This window comes from Triticum urartu, chromosome 5 (assembly GCF_003073215.2).
Source record: "Triticum urartu cultivar G1812 chromosome 5, Tu2.1, whole genome shotgun sequence".
Lineage (NCBI taxonomy): Eukaryota > Viridiplantae > Streptophyta > Magnoliopsida > Poales > Poaceae > Triticum > Triticum urartu.
The window spans coordinates 139,231,705-139,251,052 of NC_053026.1; positions in this window are offsets into that span (position 1 = coordinate 139,231,705).

The window sequence follows — 19,348 nt, forward strand, 5'->3', positions numbered from 1 at the left end:
GCTCGTGGTGGGTATCATTATTTTTTGACCTTCACAGATTATTTGAGCAGATATGGAACTACTTAATGAAACATAAGTCTGAAACATTTGAAAAGTTCAAAGAATTTCAGAGTGAAGTGGAAAATCATCGTAACAAGAAAATAAAGTTTCTACGATCTGATCATGGAGGTGAATATTTGAGTTATGAGTTTGGTCTTCATTTGAAACAATGTGGAATAGTTTCGCAACTCACGCCACCTGGAACACCACAGTGTAATGGTGTTTCCGAACGTTGTAACCGTACTTTATTAGATATGGTGCGATCTATGATGTCTCTTGCTAATTTACCGCTATCGTTTCGGGGTTATGCTTTAGAGACAGCTGCATTCACGTTAAGTAGGGCACCATCTAAATCCATTGAGATGACACCATATGAACTATGGTTTAGCAAGAAACCTAAGTCGTCGTTTCTTAAAGTTTGGGGCTGCGATGCTTATGTGAAAAACCTTCAACCTCATAAGCTCGAACCCAAATCGGAGAAATGCGTCTTCATAGGATACCCAAAGGAAACTGTTGGGTTAACCTTCTATCACAGATCTGAAGGCAAGATATTTGTTGCTAAGAATGGATCCTTTCTAGAGAAGGAGTTTATCTCGAAAGAAATGAGTGGGAGGAAAGTAGAACTTGATGAGGTAATTGTGCCTTCTCCCGAATTGGAAAGTAATTCATCACAGAAATCAGTTCCAGTGATTGCTACACCAAATAGTGAGGAAGTTAATGATGATGATCATGAAACTTCAGATCAAGTTACTACCAAACCTCGTAGGTCAACCAGAGTACGATCCGCACCAGAGTGGTTCGGTAATCCTATTCTGGAGGTCATGTTACTCGACCATGACGAACCTACAAACCATGAGGAAGTGATGATGAGCCCAGATTCTGCGAAATGGCTTAAGGCCATGAAATCTGAGATGGGATCCATGTATGAGAACAAAGTGTGGACTTCAGTTGACTTGCCCGATGACCGGCAAGCCATAGAGAATAAATGGGTCTTCAAGAAGACTGACGCTGACGGTGATGTTACTGTCTACAAAGCTCAACCTGTTATGAAAGGTTTTCGACAAGTTCAAGGATTTGACTACGATGAGACCTTCTCACCCGTAGCAATGCTTAAGTCTGTCCGAATCATGTTAGCAATTGCCACATTTTATGATTATGAAATTTGGCAAATGGATGTCAAAATTGCATTCCCTAATGGATTTCTTAAAGAAGAGTTGTATATGATGCAACCATAAGGTTTTGTCGATCCTAAAGGTGCTAACAAAGTGTGCAAGCTACAACGATCCATTTATGGATTGGTGCAAGCCTCTTGGAGATGGAATATATGCTTTGATAGTATGGTCAAAGCATATGGTTTTATACAAACTTTTCGAGAAGCCTGTATTTACAAGAAAGTGAGTGGGAGATCTGTAGCATTTCTAATATTATATGCGGATGACATATTGTTGATTGGAAATAATACAGAATTTATGGATAGCATAAAAGGATACCTGAATAAGAATTTTTCAATGAAAGACCTCGGTGAAGCTACTTATATATTGGACATCAAGATCTATAGAGATAGATCAAGACGCTTAATTGGACTTTCACAAAACAAATACCTTGATAAAGTTTTGCAGAAGTTCAAAATGGATCAATTAAAGAAAGGGTTCTTGCCTATGTTACAAGGTGTGAAGTTGAGTCAGACTCAATGCCCGACCACTTTAGAAGATAGAGAGAAAATGGAAGTCATTCCCTATGCCTCAGCCATAGGTTCTATCATGTATGCAATGATGTGTACCAGACCTGATGTGTGCCTTGCAATAAGTTTAGCAGGGACGCACCAAAGTAATCCAGGAGTGGATCACTGGACAATGGTCAATAACATCCTGAAATACATGAAAAGGACTAAGGATATGTTTCTCGTTTATGGAGGTAACAAAGAGCTTGTCCTGAATGGTTACGTCGATGCTAGCTTGGACACTGATCCGGATGACTCTAAGTCGCAAACCAGATATGTATTTATATTGAATGGTGGAGCTGTCACTTGGTGCAGTTCCAAGCAGAGCGTTGTGGCGGGATCTACGTGTGAAGCAGAGTACATAGCTACATCGGAAGCAGCAAATGAAGGAGTCTGGATGAAGGAGTTCATATCCGATCTAGGTGTAATACCTAGTGCATCGGGTCCAATGAAAATCTTTTGTGACAATACTGGAGCAATTTCCTTGGCGAAGGAATCCAGATTTCACAAGAGAATCAAACACATGAAGAGATGCTTCAATTCCATCCGTGATCAAGTCAAGGAGGGAGACATAGAGATTTGCAAGATACATATGGATCTGAATGATGTAGACCCGTTAACTGAGCCTCTCTCATGAGCAAAACATGATCAGCACCAAGACTCCATGGGTGTTAGAATCATTACTATGTAATCTAGATTATTGACTCTAGTGCAAGTGGGAGACTGAAGGAAATATGCCCTAGAGGAAATATTGAAGTTGTTATTTATATTTCCTTATATCATGATAAATGTTTATTATTCATGCTAGAATTGTATTAACCGGGAACTTAGTACATGTGTGTGAATACATAGACAAACAGAGTGTCCCTAGTACGCCTCTACTTGACTAGCTCGTTAATCAAAGATGGTTATGTTTCCTGACCATAGACATGTGTTGATATTTGATGAACGGGATCACATCATTAGAGAATGATGTGATGGACAAGACCTATCCGTTAGCTTAGCATAATGATCGTTTAGTTTTATTGATATTGCTTTCTTCATGACCTATACATATTCCTTTGACTATGAGATTATACAACTCCCGAATACCAGAGGAACACCTTGTGTGCTATCAAACGTCACAAGGTAACTGGGTGATTATAAAGATGCTCTACAGGTGTCTCCAAAGGTGTTCATTGAGTTGGCATAGATCAAGATTAGGATTTGTCTCTCCATGTATCGGAGAGGTATCACTGGGCCCTCTCGGCAATGCACATCACTATAAGCTTTGCAAGCAAAGTGACTAATGAGTTAGTTGCGGGATGATGCATTATGGAATGAGTAAATAGGCTTGCCAGTAATGAGATTGAACTAGGTATGAGGATACCGACGATCGAATCTCGGGAAAGTAACATACTGATGACAAAGGGAATTACATATGTTGTCATAAGGTTCGACCAATAAAGATCTTCGTATAATATGTAGGAGCTAATATGGGTATCCAGGTTCTGCTATTGGTTATTGACCGGAGAAGTGTCTCGGCCATGTCTACATAGTTCTCGAACCCGTAGGGTCCGCACGCTTAAACGTTCGTTGACGATATAGTACTATGTGAGTTATGTATGTTGGTAATCGAATGTTGTTCGGAATCTCGGATGTGATCACGGACATGACGAGGAGCTCCGGAATGGTCCGGAGGTAAATATTGATATATGGGATAATAGTGTTTGGTCTCCGGAAGGGTTTCGAAGTTCACTGGAAAGGGTTTCGGATGTTTCCCGAAAATAGTTGGTAGGAGAACACTTTATTTGGGCCAAAGGGGAAAGCCCACTAGGTTTTTGGAAAGCGCAAAATGGAGTTTTGTGGAGTCCAGGGGCCAGACGCCAAGGTCCCTGGCATCTGGGTCTAGACGCCGGGAACCTTGGCGTCTAGCCCTGGAGTCCAGGAAGGACTCTTGCCTTTTGGGTGAAACTGACTTTGTGGTGGCTTTTACTCCACGTTTCGACCCCAAGGCTCAATATATAAATAGAGGGGCATGGCTAGCACCAAAGACACATCAAGAATCACCAAGCCGTGTGCTAGAAACCACGTCCCCTCTAGTTTATCCTCTGTCATAGTTTCCGTAGTGCTTGGCGAAGCCCTGCAGAGATTATTCTTCACCAACACCGTCACCACGCCCTCGTGCTGCCGGAACTCATCTACTAATTCGCCAGTCTTGCTGGATCAAGAAGGCGAGGATGTCATCGAGCTGAACGTGTGCTGAACGTGGAGGTGCCGTACATTCGGTACTTGATTGGGACAGATCGTGAAGGTGTATGACTACATCAACCGCGTTAATAAACGCTTCTGCTTTGCGATCTTCAAGGGTATGAAAATGCTCGCCCCCTCTCGTTGCTATACGAAAATTTTGAAATTGTATGTTACGTTCCCCAACAGTTACACTGTGGCATAGAGAGGGAGAGAGTTGGTGTTGACGGCGGTGAAGTTGTTGGTGTAGATCGTTGTCACGATTATTGCCCCGGCGGCGTTCCGGCGCCACCGGGAGAGAGGGGGGGAGAGCCCCATCGTACCTTTTCTTCCTGGGCCTCCCCCCTAGATGGGAGGAGAGTTCCCCCTATGATCCATGGCCTCCATAGCAATGGAGGGGCAGGAGCCCCTCTGAGATTGGATCTATCTCTCTGTTCTCTTCTGTTTTCCCCCGTTTTTTGTTTTCTGGCCGAAAACCGTTTATTATATTCCCGAAGATCCATAACTCCGATTGCGCTGAGATTTTAACACGATTTTTTTGTAATATAAGATTCCTTACACCCGAAGTAGAGCTCCAACCGACTTATGAGGAGGGCACAACCCACCACCATGTGTCTGCGCCCTAGGGCGCGCCCTAGTGTCTTGTGGTGGCTGTGGGTCCCCGTTTGCATTGATTCCACCTCCCAAAAATCACAAATATTCCAAAATAATTCTCCGTAAAAGTTGATGTAGCAAACATTCACGTATGCTAACCGAACTCATGCATAGGCGTGCTTGTGATCACACAACCAGTACCAGTGTGTCACACAAAGATAAGCCAGAGAAACCGCTCTTCGTGAGATCAAGGAGAACATTAAGAAGAACAAGCTAACAGAAGATCGCCTCAGGGAGGCCTCCCTTGCCGGGCAGGAGAGCCTGGCTAGGTCGAGGCTGCACCTAAGGAACGAGACCAGTTGGCCCCGGCAAGGTTCTCAGGATCGCCAAGACCAGAACCCGCCAGGCTCCTTGCCGACAAACCTTAACCAAGACGCCACCGCTCCACCTCATCGTTCCCAAGTCATTAATCTATGCGGTGTCAAGCTATCAAGCATCTAGGTGGATCCATTCAAGCATGTGGCAGCATGGAAGAGAAGAGATTAGCTTTATTGACACCCGTCTTGGAGGCGTGTCAAGATAATAAGGAGAAGATGGATAAGCGGCGCTGGAGGCTTGCCGGGCTTCGACCTCAGAATGACACCTAGCAGTGCATTTAATGCACTTTGTCCTAACTGCCAGAGTTAGGTATGATAGCATTGTTAGCTATGTATTCACACTAAAATGACTGTTTTGCCACTGTGGTCGCCCCTTAAGCTATAAAAGGAGGCCCGAGGCAACCTAGCAAGGGGTTCGATTTTTAGATCCCCCAACATTTGTACACACACGCTGCTCTACCCGAGGCACCCTTGTCGAGCTAGAGCACGTTGTGTCTTCGTGCTATTCCAGATTAATCCACCATAGCAGGCATAGGGTTTTATGTTGCAAAGCGGCCCGAACCTAGGTAAAAAAGAGATGTACATCGCCATGTTGTCCCCTGTTTATTCTACTCTTTGTGCAATGTGAGCGTCCCCTTGCCGAACCACAAAGGGGCACCCCTGCCCCATAGGTGACCGCGCTTCCATGCCAACATCTTTGGCACGCTAGGTAGGGGGCATCGGTTGTGTGAACCTGAAGCAGTAGCCAACGCATTGATCTTCGTCAATCTTCATCGTTGATGGCTCCCAAGGAGAGAAGTGGAGCCGCAACGCATCCTTCCACCTCGAAGGCTTCGTCACACGCGGTTGAAGGTGCTGCGGGCACCGTTGCTGCGGCGGGCGGGGTATGCACTATGGTCGGTGCTGCTAACACTCCCACCGCAACTGGAGCAGGGGCACATGAGCGACCCAACCTCTTAAGCATGCCGCCGATCATACTTCCGCCGGTGAGGGTATCAGAGATGCCCAGCTTCCTCCCCCTCGCCCCATTGGCAAGCTCAATCAGCACGACATTGATGCCCGCTCCGGTGCAGGCCAAGATGCACTGGTCGCATCGTATAGAGGTGCGGAGACAGGACGCATGCCTCGTCCCACGCTGGGCGAGCGTGACAAGACCCTGAGCAGCGCCGTCGTCTCGCAATGATCGCATCTGCACAGGAAAAGCCCAGCTGACCAAGAGCTTGGTCGTCAAGAACAGCTCTGGTTGCACTAGACTCCCCTGGCGACGGGCCCAAGACGGCAGGAGCCCAACAACACTTGGCACATCTAGAAGTCGAGCGGTGTTGCGCTCTGCCTTCCATGCCATGCCAGGGACAGTGGCCGAAGCAGTGCCGAGAGCTCAGTTGTTGCTGAACTTTCCCCCAGCAGCAAACAAGATGGATGAATGGAGAACTACCATCCAAGGCCTCCTTGAATTTTCTGAGATCAACAAGTCGCCGCGTGCGGAGCCATCACTAAAAAAAGACACATCTGTGACATTATGGGCCGAACGATTTTTTTCTGTCATGCTTATGACACTTCTATGACAATAATTGTGACAAAATCATGTATCATCGTAGATGTGGTGGGCTCCTACTTATATGACAAAAAATCATGAAAGAAAATGGGCTTTTCATCCTAGGCCGGCCGGGGACGCACCTGCATGACATGTGGTGGGCTCCTACTTCTATGACAAAAAATCATGAAAGAAAATGGGCTTCTCTATCCTGGGTGGGCCAGGGATGCACCTCCATGACATTCTTTGGGCCATCCATGATGGAAAAATCGTGGTAGAAGCGGGGGCAAGGAAAATTTTGGGGAATTCCCAGTTATGGTGGGTGGTCGGGGCCGAGCGATGCACAAAGGTTTGCGCATTTCTATCATACACGTACGCGCGTGTGTGCGAGGCGTTGGCTCTAAATGAACCCGAGCGAGGCATTCTCTTACTGAACCCGAGCGATTGCACTAGCCACGTTACTGAACCCGAGCGATCGATCCCTTGGTTGTTAACTGAACCCGAGCGATTCCTTTGCTACTGCTGCTAACTGAAGCCGGTCGAACCCGCCTCTTGATGAACAGTGACTGTTGTTGGTGGTTGGATGAACATGACCCCGTGGTAGTAGTCGGATGTTGCCACTGGATGAAGAGGACCCCGATCGAGGAGGTGGGGTGGATGAACAAGACCTTGTGGAGGGCTGGTTGAATAGTAGCTGGTGGAGGCAGGAGGAAGGTCGCGGTGGATAAATAGTAGCAGGTGGAGGCTGGAGGAAGTTGACGGTGGATGAACCGTAGCAGGTGGAGGATGGAAGAAGTCGACGGTGGATGAACAGTATGTTGGGAATCATTGCATGGAAAACAAAAAAAACTCTACGCACACGTAATGATCTATCGATGGAGATTCATAACAAGGAGAGGGTGAGTGTGTCTACGTACCCTCGTAGACCGTGAGCGGAAGCATTTCTCAACGCGGTTGATGTAGTCAAACTTCTTCATGCTTCAACTGATCAAGTACTGAACACACGACACCTCCGCGTTCTGCACACATTCAGCTCGGTGACGTCCCTCGCCTTCTTGATCCAGTAAGACGTCGAGCTAGTAGATGAGTTCCGTTAGCACGATGGCGTGGCGTCGGTGACGGTGAAGTGATCCTCGCAGGGCCCTGCCATAGCCTGGCTTATTAGGGATGATGGACTACTCATATCAATAAGGAATTCCTTCTTTTCCGGGAGCCCATTCGGACAGAACTCCAAAGTTAAGCGTGCTTATCTTGGAGTAGTTTCAGGATGGGTGACCGACCGGGAAGTTGCTCCTGGATGCGCACAAGTAAGGACAAAGTGCGCAGAAAAGACTAGTATTGATCTATGGGGCCAGTCTAAATCCAGCCAGGAGTAACAACCATCGGCGGGTGTGTCCGGGGCATCATAATTTGGTATCAGAGCCGACCCTCGCGGTTACACGAATGTTTGCAGGCAGGTGCGCGATCATGTTCTGCATGGCATTTTGGACCCATTATGGCACACGGCATGTCACATGTGCCAGACTGGAAGCACATACGTATGTGCCAAGAGGGAACGTTCCTGTGGCCCGACGAGGACGACGGTTCCTCTAAGTGGGGGTGTATGTGATAGCCTGGCTTATTAGGGATGACAGACTACTCATATCAATAAGAAATTCCTTCTTTTCCGGGAGCCCATTCGGACAGAACTCTTAAGCGTGCTCAGCTTGGAGTAGTTTCTGGATGGATGACCGACCGGGAAGTTGCTCCCGGGTGTGCATGAGTGAAGACAAAGTGCGCATAAAAGACTAGTATTGATCTGTGGGGCCATTCTAGATCCCGCTAGGAGTAACGACCACCGGTGGGTGTGTTCGGGGCATTACAGGCCCCTCCTAGGTCGGCCGTCCCCTTCCTTATTTATCGAAGGGGCAAGGAAAGAGGAGGAGGGAGAAAGAGAAGGGGGGTGCACCAGCCCCCCTTTCTTCTCCCTTTGGTTCAGCCCATATGGGGGGTGCACCAGCCCCTGGTGGCTGGTGCGTTTCCCCTCTTGGTCCATTAGGCCCATATCTTTTGCCGGGGGTACACGGAACCCCTGACGGTGACCCGATATGTATCGGGTACCCTCCGGAACACTTCCCGTGTCCAAATACTATCTTCCTATATATCAATCTTTACCTCTAGACCATTTCGAGACTCCTCGTCATGTCTGTGATCTCATCTGGGACTCCTGTAGCGCCCAAGATGCGATTCTATCCCAATCACGTGATGAATTCATGACTACGGATGAAACCAAACAAAAAAGAAGAACGACATCCACCCTGCTAATCCCAGGTTCCCCGACCCGGATCCTAACCCAAGATCGACAAAGAAGAAAGAGGAAATTCCAAGTCAAGCAAAACATCGCTCTCGCGTCATGATCATCGCATTACCTGTACCTGCAATTCTTGGTGTAGAAAACTGTGAGCCACCAGGACTCAGCAATTCCATTACCATGGGTATCAAGACTAGCAAAGCTTAATAGGTGAGGAAGGGGTAAAGTGGTGAGGTTGTAGCAGCGACTAAGCAAAATATGGTGGCTAACTTACGAATACAAGAATCAGATGAGAAACTACGCAACGGTCGCAAACTAGTAACGATCAATAAGTGATCTTGAACTACTTACGGTCAAACATAACCCAACCGTGTTCTCTTCTTGAACTTCCCCAAAAAGAGACCATCACGGTTATGCATGCGGTTGCTGTATTTTAATTGGGTTTACTTCAAGTCTTCTACAACATGATATTAACAAATTTCCATCTGCCACATAACCGCGGGCACGACTCTCGAAAGTTTAAACCATGCAGGGGTGTCCCAACTTAGCCCATGACAAGCTCATGATCCGCAGAGACAATACTCCATCGCGGGAAACCCGATCAGACTCAAAATCCTGGTGCACAAGACATTTTGACAATGGTAAAACAAGTCCAGCAAGACCTTCCGACGTGCCGACACCCTGATAGTAGCCGCGCGTATCTCGTCTCAGGCCATGATCGGATTTTCCAAACTTCTGGTAGGCCAATCACAGAGTTGCCACTGGCGGCCACCGGTGGTTGACAGGTTGGACCAACACTCATGAGGAGCACTGGCCCCGGGGGTTCATTAAGAGACCTCGGGTGCTAGCCTGTCCCTATGCAAGTTTTAGTTATTATGAGGCAAATGGTAAAATCAAGGTTGGGCCTTGCTGGAAGAGTTTTATTCAAAGCGAACTGTCAAGAGGGGCCCATAAACCCTCATCATGTTAGGGATGAAAAATCAAGGAACATAACACCGGTATGACAGAGACTAAGGCGGCAAGAGTGGAACAAAACACCAGGCAAAAGGCCGAGCCTTCCACCCTTTACCCAGTATATAGATGCATTAACTAAATAAGAGATATTGCGATATCCCGTGATATCCATGTCCCAACATGGAACAACCTGCAACTGCACCTGTAACTAGCAATGCTATAAGAGGGGCTGAGCAAAGCGGTAACATAGCCAAAGAACGGTTTGCTAGGAAGGGTGAAAAAGGTTAGAGGCTAACATGGCAATTTGGGAGGCTTGATAAACAAGTGGTAGGTAGCGCGACATAGCGATAGCATCGAGACAACTAGCATAGCAAAGATAGTAGTGAGATCCAAGGTGACGGTCATCTTGCCTGAAATCTCGCTAGGAAGAAGAATGAGTCCATGAAGAAGATGAGCCAATGTAGTCGAACGGATCCTCACAATCGCAACGATACCGAGAACTATCAAGAAGTAGCACACTCGAAAAGAAGCAAACAACATAGTAAACAAACAACACATAAACATGGCATGATGCACAATCAAGTATGATGCACATCCGGTTTAATGAGGCAAGGCATGTCAAAGAGCATCAAACAATACTGCAAATTAAGTGGAGCTCAATATGCAACGAGTTGCATATTGAAGAAACACCACATGCACGTATTTAGTTCACTCTTGTTTATGTACCCAACAATATTAAATGTTATTAAACATTGCAAGAGATGAATCATAATTAAACTAACTATTTAGACAAGTTTAAATGAGGCCAGAACATCAAACAACAATTCCGGTAAATCGCCATATGCATATTTCAAAGTTGGTACTATTCTACCCTAAATCATATTTTAGAGTTATTAAACAGGAAAATAAAGTGCACCAAGTTAATCTATGCATTTTTCTACCCCAATTGCATATAAATTTTATTTAAAATGGAGCTATGGTTATTTAGTTATTAAATAAATCACTTTAGCATGGCATTTAGAAAATTAAATGCAAACAACATTTTCAACATTTTAACATGGACAAAAGTGGCATATTATGAAACTAGACAGAATTCTATGCATTTTACATATATAAATTATTTTGATCCGATGCACGGTTATTTACTTGTGAGCAATTTAAAATAATGGCATCCTCCTGTAATTAAGCATGAACTGGATAAATGGAAAAAACGCACGGACTGGAAAAAAATGCTACACGGGCTGAAACTGTCTAGCCCAACAAGCACATGAGAGGGGCTGGGCGCTGCTCACCATGGGCCATGGCCCAGGTCGGTTGAGGTGGGCTTGCGGGTAGCAGCTGGGCTGGAGGCCGGTGACTTGGTGCTGGGCCTTGACGAGGCAAGAGGAGGGTCAATGCGAGCGCTCGAGGCAGAGTAGCTCGATGCAGAAGAGGTTACTTGGCGTTGTGGCTTCAGACGAAGCAAGGCGCGACAGCGGCAGCACAGGGGTGCGAAGCAGACGCAACGGCGGTGGCTGGCGGCGGACTTGGCGCGAGGGGAACCGGGCGGAGGCGACCCGATCCGGTGGCAGGGAGCTCCTGTGGGGTAGTCAGAAGGGCGGCGGCGGCCATGGTCTCCACCTACGAGAGAGAGAGACATGCGGGGTGAGGGAGAGGGGGAAGAACCAGAGTTGGAAGGGAAGGACGAGGGGCGGAGGTGCTCATCTGCCGGTCACCGGCCACGCGAGGCGGAGCAAGACAGGGGTTCGGGCATGCGGCGCACGGGCGCTCCTGGCATCCATGGCGGGGACCCGCGGAGGAACACGAGAGGACTGAAGGGGATACAGAAGAAGAGAAGGGAGATGGAGAGGAAAAGGAGCAGGGGATGGTCGGCGGGACCTGCTGGTGTTGCCGTCGGTGAGGTGGATCGAGCGGCATGACTGCTGGCGGCGCCGGTGTTGCGAGAGCCAACGAGGACGAACAGCAGAAGGCCGGTCATGGAGCGCTGGTGCTCGACGCGAGGAGAAGGAGGGATCCATGGGAGAAGAGCCCGGGGTAGAGGAGGCCATCGGGGCAGGTGCAGAGATGAGGCGCTTGGGGCTGCAGCAGCTCGGGGCTCCGGTGGCATGTGCTGACGGAGTGGACGCAAGGCAGCGGCTTGGGGAGGTCTCGGATCCGAGAAGGAGGCTAGTGCTCCGTGGTTGGCTAGGCGAGGGGATCCCGAGGTGGGAGACGACCCGGTGGCGGCAGTGGAGGAACAAACGTCCTAGATTCTAGGGTTGGATCCCGTGTATATATAGCAGGTGACTAGAGTTAGGGGTATTTGATCTCTCCGATCGTAATCAGACAGACGGGAAAATAGGCTAGAGCGTCCAAAAAATAAAATGAAGATATTTTATGGATGTTTTGGAATGATATGAATCCAACTGTGATGACTGAGCGAGCCGGGTTCGGGCAAGTTTACGGACGCGCGCGAGGGGTTAGAGTATTGTGCGGAGAGGGTGGTCTAACAAAAGGCCACGGAGGCAAAGGGGTTAGGTTGTCAGGCAAGAGAGGGACTCGAAAAAAAACCCGGTTGGTCTGAGAACGGTCAACGAAGGCAAAGGGGACGCGGCAACTACGGACGAGCGCAAGTTTTTGAAAAACATGATGGCAACGGAGTGCCGATGCAATGCAAATGATGACATGAAGAATGCAACAAACAATTAAATCACAGGGCGGTCACGAAAAACATGAAAGGCATCTGGAGCATCAGTCTCGGGGTGTCACAACACTCCTCCCCTTACAAGAGATCTCGCCCCGAGATCTAGGGATGGCACCGGAGAGAAGCGAAAGAGGAAGAGGTAAAACAAAGTTGCTTCTCGAACAAATGAGTGAAACCAAGGAACCTTAAAAGGTTGCAAAGAGATGAAGAATGACACTAGAAAGGAGAAGGATTCAAGACCACTCCGGTTAAAACGAAATGGAGAAGGAATGAGAATGAGAGGATTCAGACAGCACTCAGGCTGGAAAGTGAAGGAATTTAACATAGGATGACAAGATGTGATGATAATTGACGAGAGCAACAACGCAATGCCTCCGAAACAAAAGATAGAACGGACTAAAAGTAATGAAGAAGAAAACAACATTTTCTACCTCAAATGAATTTGAAAGCATCCTTCCATAGAAGGATTGGAGGGAGTTGTTGGAAAATGAACAATGAAAAGAATAAACTTGTTGTGGGCTTATGGAAGCATATCAAAACTTGAGGTGAAATTCTGCCACTCACGAAAAAAGAATTGCTTTCTTGAGATCAACGAAGAGATGAAAACTTCTTTCGGCGAGAGGATAGGTGAAAACTTGGATCATTGATAGACACCACAATTAGCAACATTCCTTAGGGAAGGCTTGACGTGAAATCTATACCACGATAACTCCAGCAAAGATGTTGATGGATTTAAAATATCTCATTCTTGCTAACTTGTGAATCATGAAACACGAACGGAAGTTATCAAGAATGACATAACACCATCTCAAAAGATAAGGTAGAAAGAATTGCACTTCGAAATGCAAGAAGAAGAATACTTGAACTCCTCAGAACAATACAATTCACACATGTATTTAGGTTTCCGACCAATACAATTCTAGCACGAATAATAAACCTTTATCATGAATAAGGAAATACAAATAACAACTTTATTATTGCCTCTAAGGCATATTTCCTTCAGTCTCCCACTTGCACTAGAGTCAATAATCTAGATTACATTGTAATGAATCTAACACCCATGGAGTCTTGGTGTTGATCATGTTTTGCTCATGGAAGTGGCTTAGTCAACGGGTCTGCTACATTCAGATCCGTATGTATTTTGCAAATTTCTATCTCTCCCTCCTTGACTTGATCGCGGATGGAGTTGAAGCGTCTCTTGATGTGTTTGGTTCTTTTGTGAAATCTGGATTCCTTCGCTAAGGCAATTGCTCCAGTATTGTCACAAAAGATTTTCATTGGACCCGATGCACTAGGTATTATACCTAGATCGGATATGAACTCCTTCATCTAGACTCCTTCATTTGCTGCTTCCGAAGCAGCCGTGTACTCCGCTTCACATGTAGATCCCGCCACGATGCTCTGCTTGGAACAGCACCAACTAACAGCTCCACGATTCAATATAAATACGCATCCGGTTAGTGAATTAGAGTCATCCAGATTAGTGTCAAAGCTAGCATCAAGGTAACCATTTACGACGATTCCTTTGTCACCTCCATAAATGAGAAACATATCCTTGGTCCTTTTCAGGTACTTCAAGATCTTCTTGACCGCTGTCCAATGATCCACTCCTGGATTACTTTGGTACCTCGCTGCCAGACTTATGGTAAGGCACACATCAGGTATGGTACATAGCATATCATACATGATACAACCTATGGCCGAGGCATAGGGACTAACTTTCATTTTCTCTCAATCTTCTGCAGTGGTCGGGCTTTGAGTCTGACTCAATTTCACACCTAGCAACACAGGCAAGAACCCATTCTTTGACTGATCCATTTTGAACTTCTTCAAAACTTTGTCAAGGTATGTGCTTTGTGAAAGTCCTATTAAGTGTCTTGATCTATCTCTATAGATCTTGATGCCTAATATATACGCAGCTTCACCGAGATCTTTCATTGGAAAACTCTTATTCAAGTATCCTTTTATGCTATCCAGAAATTCTGCATCATTTCCAATCAACAATATGTCATCTACAAATAATATTAGAAATGCTACAGAGCTCCCACTCACTTTCTTGTAAATACAGGCTTCTCCAAAAGTCTGTATAATACTATATGCTTTGATCACCTCATCAAAGCGTATATTCCAACTCCGAGATGCTTGCACCAGTCCATAGATGGATCACTAGAGCTTGCACACTTTGTTAGCACCTTTAGGATCGACAAAACCTCCTAGTTGCATCATACACAACTCTTCTTTAAGAAATCCATTAAGGAATGCAACTTTGATGTCCATTTTCCAGATTTCATAATCACAAAATGCAGCATTTGCTAACATGATTCAGATAGACTTAAGCATCGCTACAATTGAGAAGGACTCATCGTAGTCAACTCCTTGAACTTGTCGAATATCTTTCGCGACAAGTCGAGCTTTGTAGACAGTAACATTACCATCAGCGTCAGTCTTCTTCTTGAAGATCCATTTATTCTCTATGGTTCGCCGATCATCGGGCAAGTCCACCAAAGTCCACACTTTGTTCTCATGCATGGATCCTATCTCAGATTTCATGTCCTCAAGACATTTATCAGAATATGGGCTCATCATAGCTTCTTCATAGTTCGTAGGTTCGCCGTGGTCTAGTAACATAACTTCCAGAATAGAAATACCGTACCACTCTGGTGCAAAACATGCTCTGTTCGACCTACGAGGTCCAGTAGTAACTTGATATGAAATTTCATGATCATCATCATTAGCTTCCTCTCTTGTTGGCGTAGGCATCACGGGAACGGATTTCTATGATGTGCTAAACTACAATTTGAGAGAAGGTACAATTACCTCATCAAGTTCTACTTTCCTCCCACTCACTTCTGTTGAGAGGAACTCCTTCTCTAGAAATGTTCCATTCTTGGCAACAAAGATCTTTCCTTCAAACCTGTGGTAGAAGGTGTACCCAATTGTTTCCTTAGGGTATCCTATGAATACGCACTTCTCCGATTTGGGTTCGAGCTTATCAGGGAGAAGCCTTTTGACATAAGTGTCACAACCCCAAACTTTACAAAACGACAACTTAGGTTTCTTGCCAAACCATAGTTCATACGGTGTCGTCTCAACGGATTTGGATTGTGCCCTATTTAATGTGAATGCAGTTGTCTCTAATGCATAACCCCAAAACAATAGTGGTAAATCGGTAAGAGACATCATAGATCGCACCATATCTAATAAAGTATGGTTATGACGTTTGGACACACCATTATGATGTGGTGTTCCGGTGGTGTGAGTTGTGAAACTATTCCAAATGAAGGCCAAACTCGTAACTCAAATATTCGCCTCCGCGGTCAGATCGTAGAAACTTTATTTTGTTGTTATGATGATTCTCCACTTCACTTTGAAATTCTTTGAACTTTTCAAATGTTTCAGAATTGTGTTTCATTAAGTAGATATACCCATATCTGCTCAAATCATCTGTGAAGGTCAGAAAATAACAATACCCACCGCGTGCCTCGACACTCATTGGACCGCATACATCGGTATGTATTATTTCCAATAAGTCATTGGCTTGCTCCATTATTCCAGAGAATGGAGTTTTAGTCATCTTGCTCATGAGGCATGGTTCGCAAGTATCAAATGATTCATAATCAAGTGATTCCAAAAGCTCATCTGCATGGAGTTTCTTCATGCGCTTTACACCAATATGACCTAAACGGTAGTGCCACAAATATGTTGAAATATCATTATCAACTTTGCATCTTTTGGCATTAATATTATGAATATGTGTATCACCACAATCGAGATTCAACAAAAATAGACCACTCTTCAAGGGTGCATGACCATAAAAGATATTACTCATATAAATAGAACAACCATGATTCTCTGATTTAAATGAATAACCATCTCGCACTAAACAAGATCTAGATATAATGTTCATGCTCAACGCTGGAACCAAATAACAATTAGTCAGGTCTAAAACTAATCCCGAAGGTATATGTAGAGGTAGCGTGCCGACGGCGATCACATCGACCTTGGAACCTTTCCCGACGCACATCGTCACCTCATCCTTAGCCAATCTTCATTTAATCTGTAGCTCCTATTTCGAGCTACAAATATGAGCAACCGAACCAGTATCAAATACCCAGGTGCTACAACGAGTATTAGTAAGGTACACATCAATAACATGTATATCAAATATACCTTTGTTCACTTTGTCATCCTTCCTATCCACCAAATACTTGGGACAGTACCGCTTCTAGTGACCAGTCCCTTTGCAGTAGAAGCACTCAGTTTCAGGTTTGGGTCTAGCTTTGGGCTTCTTCCCGAAAGTGGAAACTTTCTTGCCATTCTTCTTGAAGTTCCCCTTCTTTCCCTTGCCTTTTTTCTTGAAACTAGTGGTCTTGTTAAGCATCAACACTTGATGCTCCTTCTTGATTTCTACCTCCACAACTTTGAGCATTGCGAAGAGCTAGAGAATTTTCTTGTGCATCCCTTGCATATTATAGTTCACCATGAAGCCTTTGTAGCTTCATGGCAGTGATTGAAGAACTCTATCAATAAGACTATCATCTGGAAGATTAACACCAAGCTGATTAAAGTGATCATGACACCCAGACATTTTGAGTATGTGTTCATTGACATAATTGTTCTCCTCCATCTTGCAGCTATAGAACTTGTTGGAGACTTCATATCTCTCAACTCGGGCATTTGCTTGAAATATTAACATCAACTCCTGGAACATCTCATATGGTCCATGACGTTCAAAACTTCTTTGAAGTCCCAATTCTAAGTCGTAAAGCATGGCACACTAAACTATCGAGTAGTCATCAGATCGAGCTTGCCAGACGTTCAAAACATCAGTATCTGCTCCTATAATAGGCCTTTCACCTAGCGGTGCATCAAGGACATAAATCTTCTGTGTAGCAGTGAGGATAATCCTCAAGTTATGGACCCAGTCCGTGTAGTTTCTACCATCATCTTTCAACTTAGCTTTCTCTAGGAACACATTAAAATTTAGGGGAACGGTAGCACGGGCCATTGATCTACAACATAAATATGCAAATACTATCAGGACTAAGTTCATGATAAATTAAGTTCAATTTAATCAAATTACTTAAGAACTCCCACTTAGATAGACATCCCTCAAGTCATCTAAATGATACATGATCCAAATCAACTAATCCATGTCCGATCATCACGTGAAATGGAGTAGTCATCAATGATGAACATCTCTATGTTGATCATATCTACTATATGATTCACATTCGACCTTTCGGTCTCCAGTGTTTCGAGGCCATGTCTGTACATGCTAGGCTCGTCAAGTTTAACCCAAGTATTCCGCATGTGCAAAACGGTCTTACGCCCGTTGTATGTGAATGTAGAGTCTATCACACTCGATCATCACGTGGTGTCTCAACATGATGAACTGTAGCAATGGTGTGTACTCATGGAGAACACTTGTACCTTGAAATTTAGTTAAGGGATCATCTTATAATGCTACTGCCGTACTAAGCAAAATAAGATGCATAAAAGATAAACATCACATGCAATCAAAAATAAGTGACATGATATGGCCATCATCATCTTGTGCTTTTGATCTCCATCTTCAAAGCATCGTCATGATCTCCATCATCACCGGCTCGACACCTTGATCTCCATCGTTGCATCGTGGTCGTCTCGCCAACTATTGCTTCTAAAACTATCGCTAACACATAGTGATAAAGTAAAGCAATTACATGGCATTTGCATTTCATACAATAAAGAGACAACTATAAGGCTGATGCCGGTAGCCGATAAGTTTTACAAAACATGATCATCTCATACAATAACGTATATCACATCATATCTTGACCATATCACATCACAACCTTCATTGCAAAAACAAGTTAGACGTCCTCTACTTTGTTGTTGCAAGTTTTACATGGCTGCTATGGGCTTCTAGCAAGAATAGTTCTTACTTACACATCAAACCACAACAGTGTTTAGTCAAGTTTGTTGTTTTAAGGACCGACCACAGTCAAATTCAATTCAACTAAAGTAGGAGAAACAGACACCCACCAGCCACCTTTATGCAAAACTAGTTGCCTGTCTGTCGGTGGAACTGGTCTCTTGTGCGTGGATATGTAAGGTTGGTCCGGGCCGCTTCATCCCACAATACCACCAAATCAAAATAAGACGTTGGTGGTAAGTAGTATGACTATCACCGCCCACAAATCTTTGTGTTCTACTCATGCATATCATCTACGCATAGACCTGGCTCATGATGCCACTGTTGGGTATCGTTGCACGGAAAACAAAAAAATTCTACGCACACGTAATGATCTATCCATGGAGATGCATAGAAATGAGAGGGAGAGTGTGTCTATGTACCCATGTAGACCATAAGTGGAAGCGTTTCTCAACGCGGTTGATGTAGTCGATCTTCTTCGCGCTTCAACCGATCAAGTACCGAACGCACGACACGTCCGCGTTCTGCACACGTTCAGCTCGGTCACGTCCCTCGCCTTCTTGATCTAGCAAGACATCAAGGTAGTAGATGAGTGCCGTCAGCAGGATAGCATGGTGACGGTGATGGTGAAGTGATCCTTAGAGGGCTTCGCCTAAGCACTATGAAAATATGACCGGGGGTGTAAATAAGGATGGCAATTTTATCAATGGACATGGATACCCATGGATATCCAACCCGAATGGATAGGGTTTGGATATGCTTTTGCGCCCATGGGTAGCATCCAAACTCGATCCGATTACTCGTGGATAGGGCATGGACATAATCTTGTACCCATGGATAGGGCATGAGCAATATTCTGCTACCCCTACCCCATAGTCACATGTTCCACTATAATTTTATCCTTCATCTAAAACATCCAAAATAAATTACACAATCCCCACCGCAACATACTCCAACGCACCTTCTCATCCTATTATATACACTAATTAAATGACTTGTCATTGAGAATTG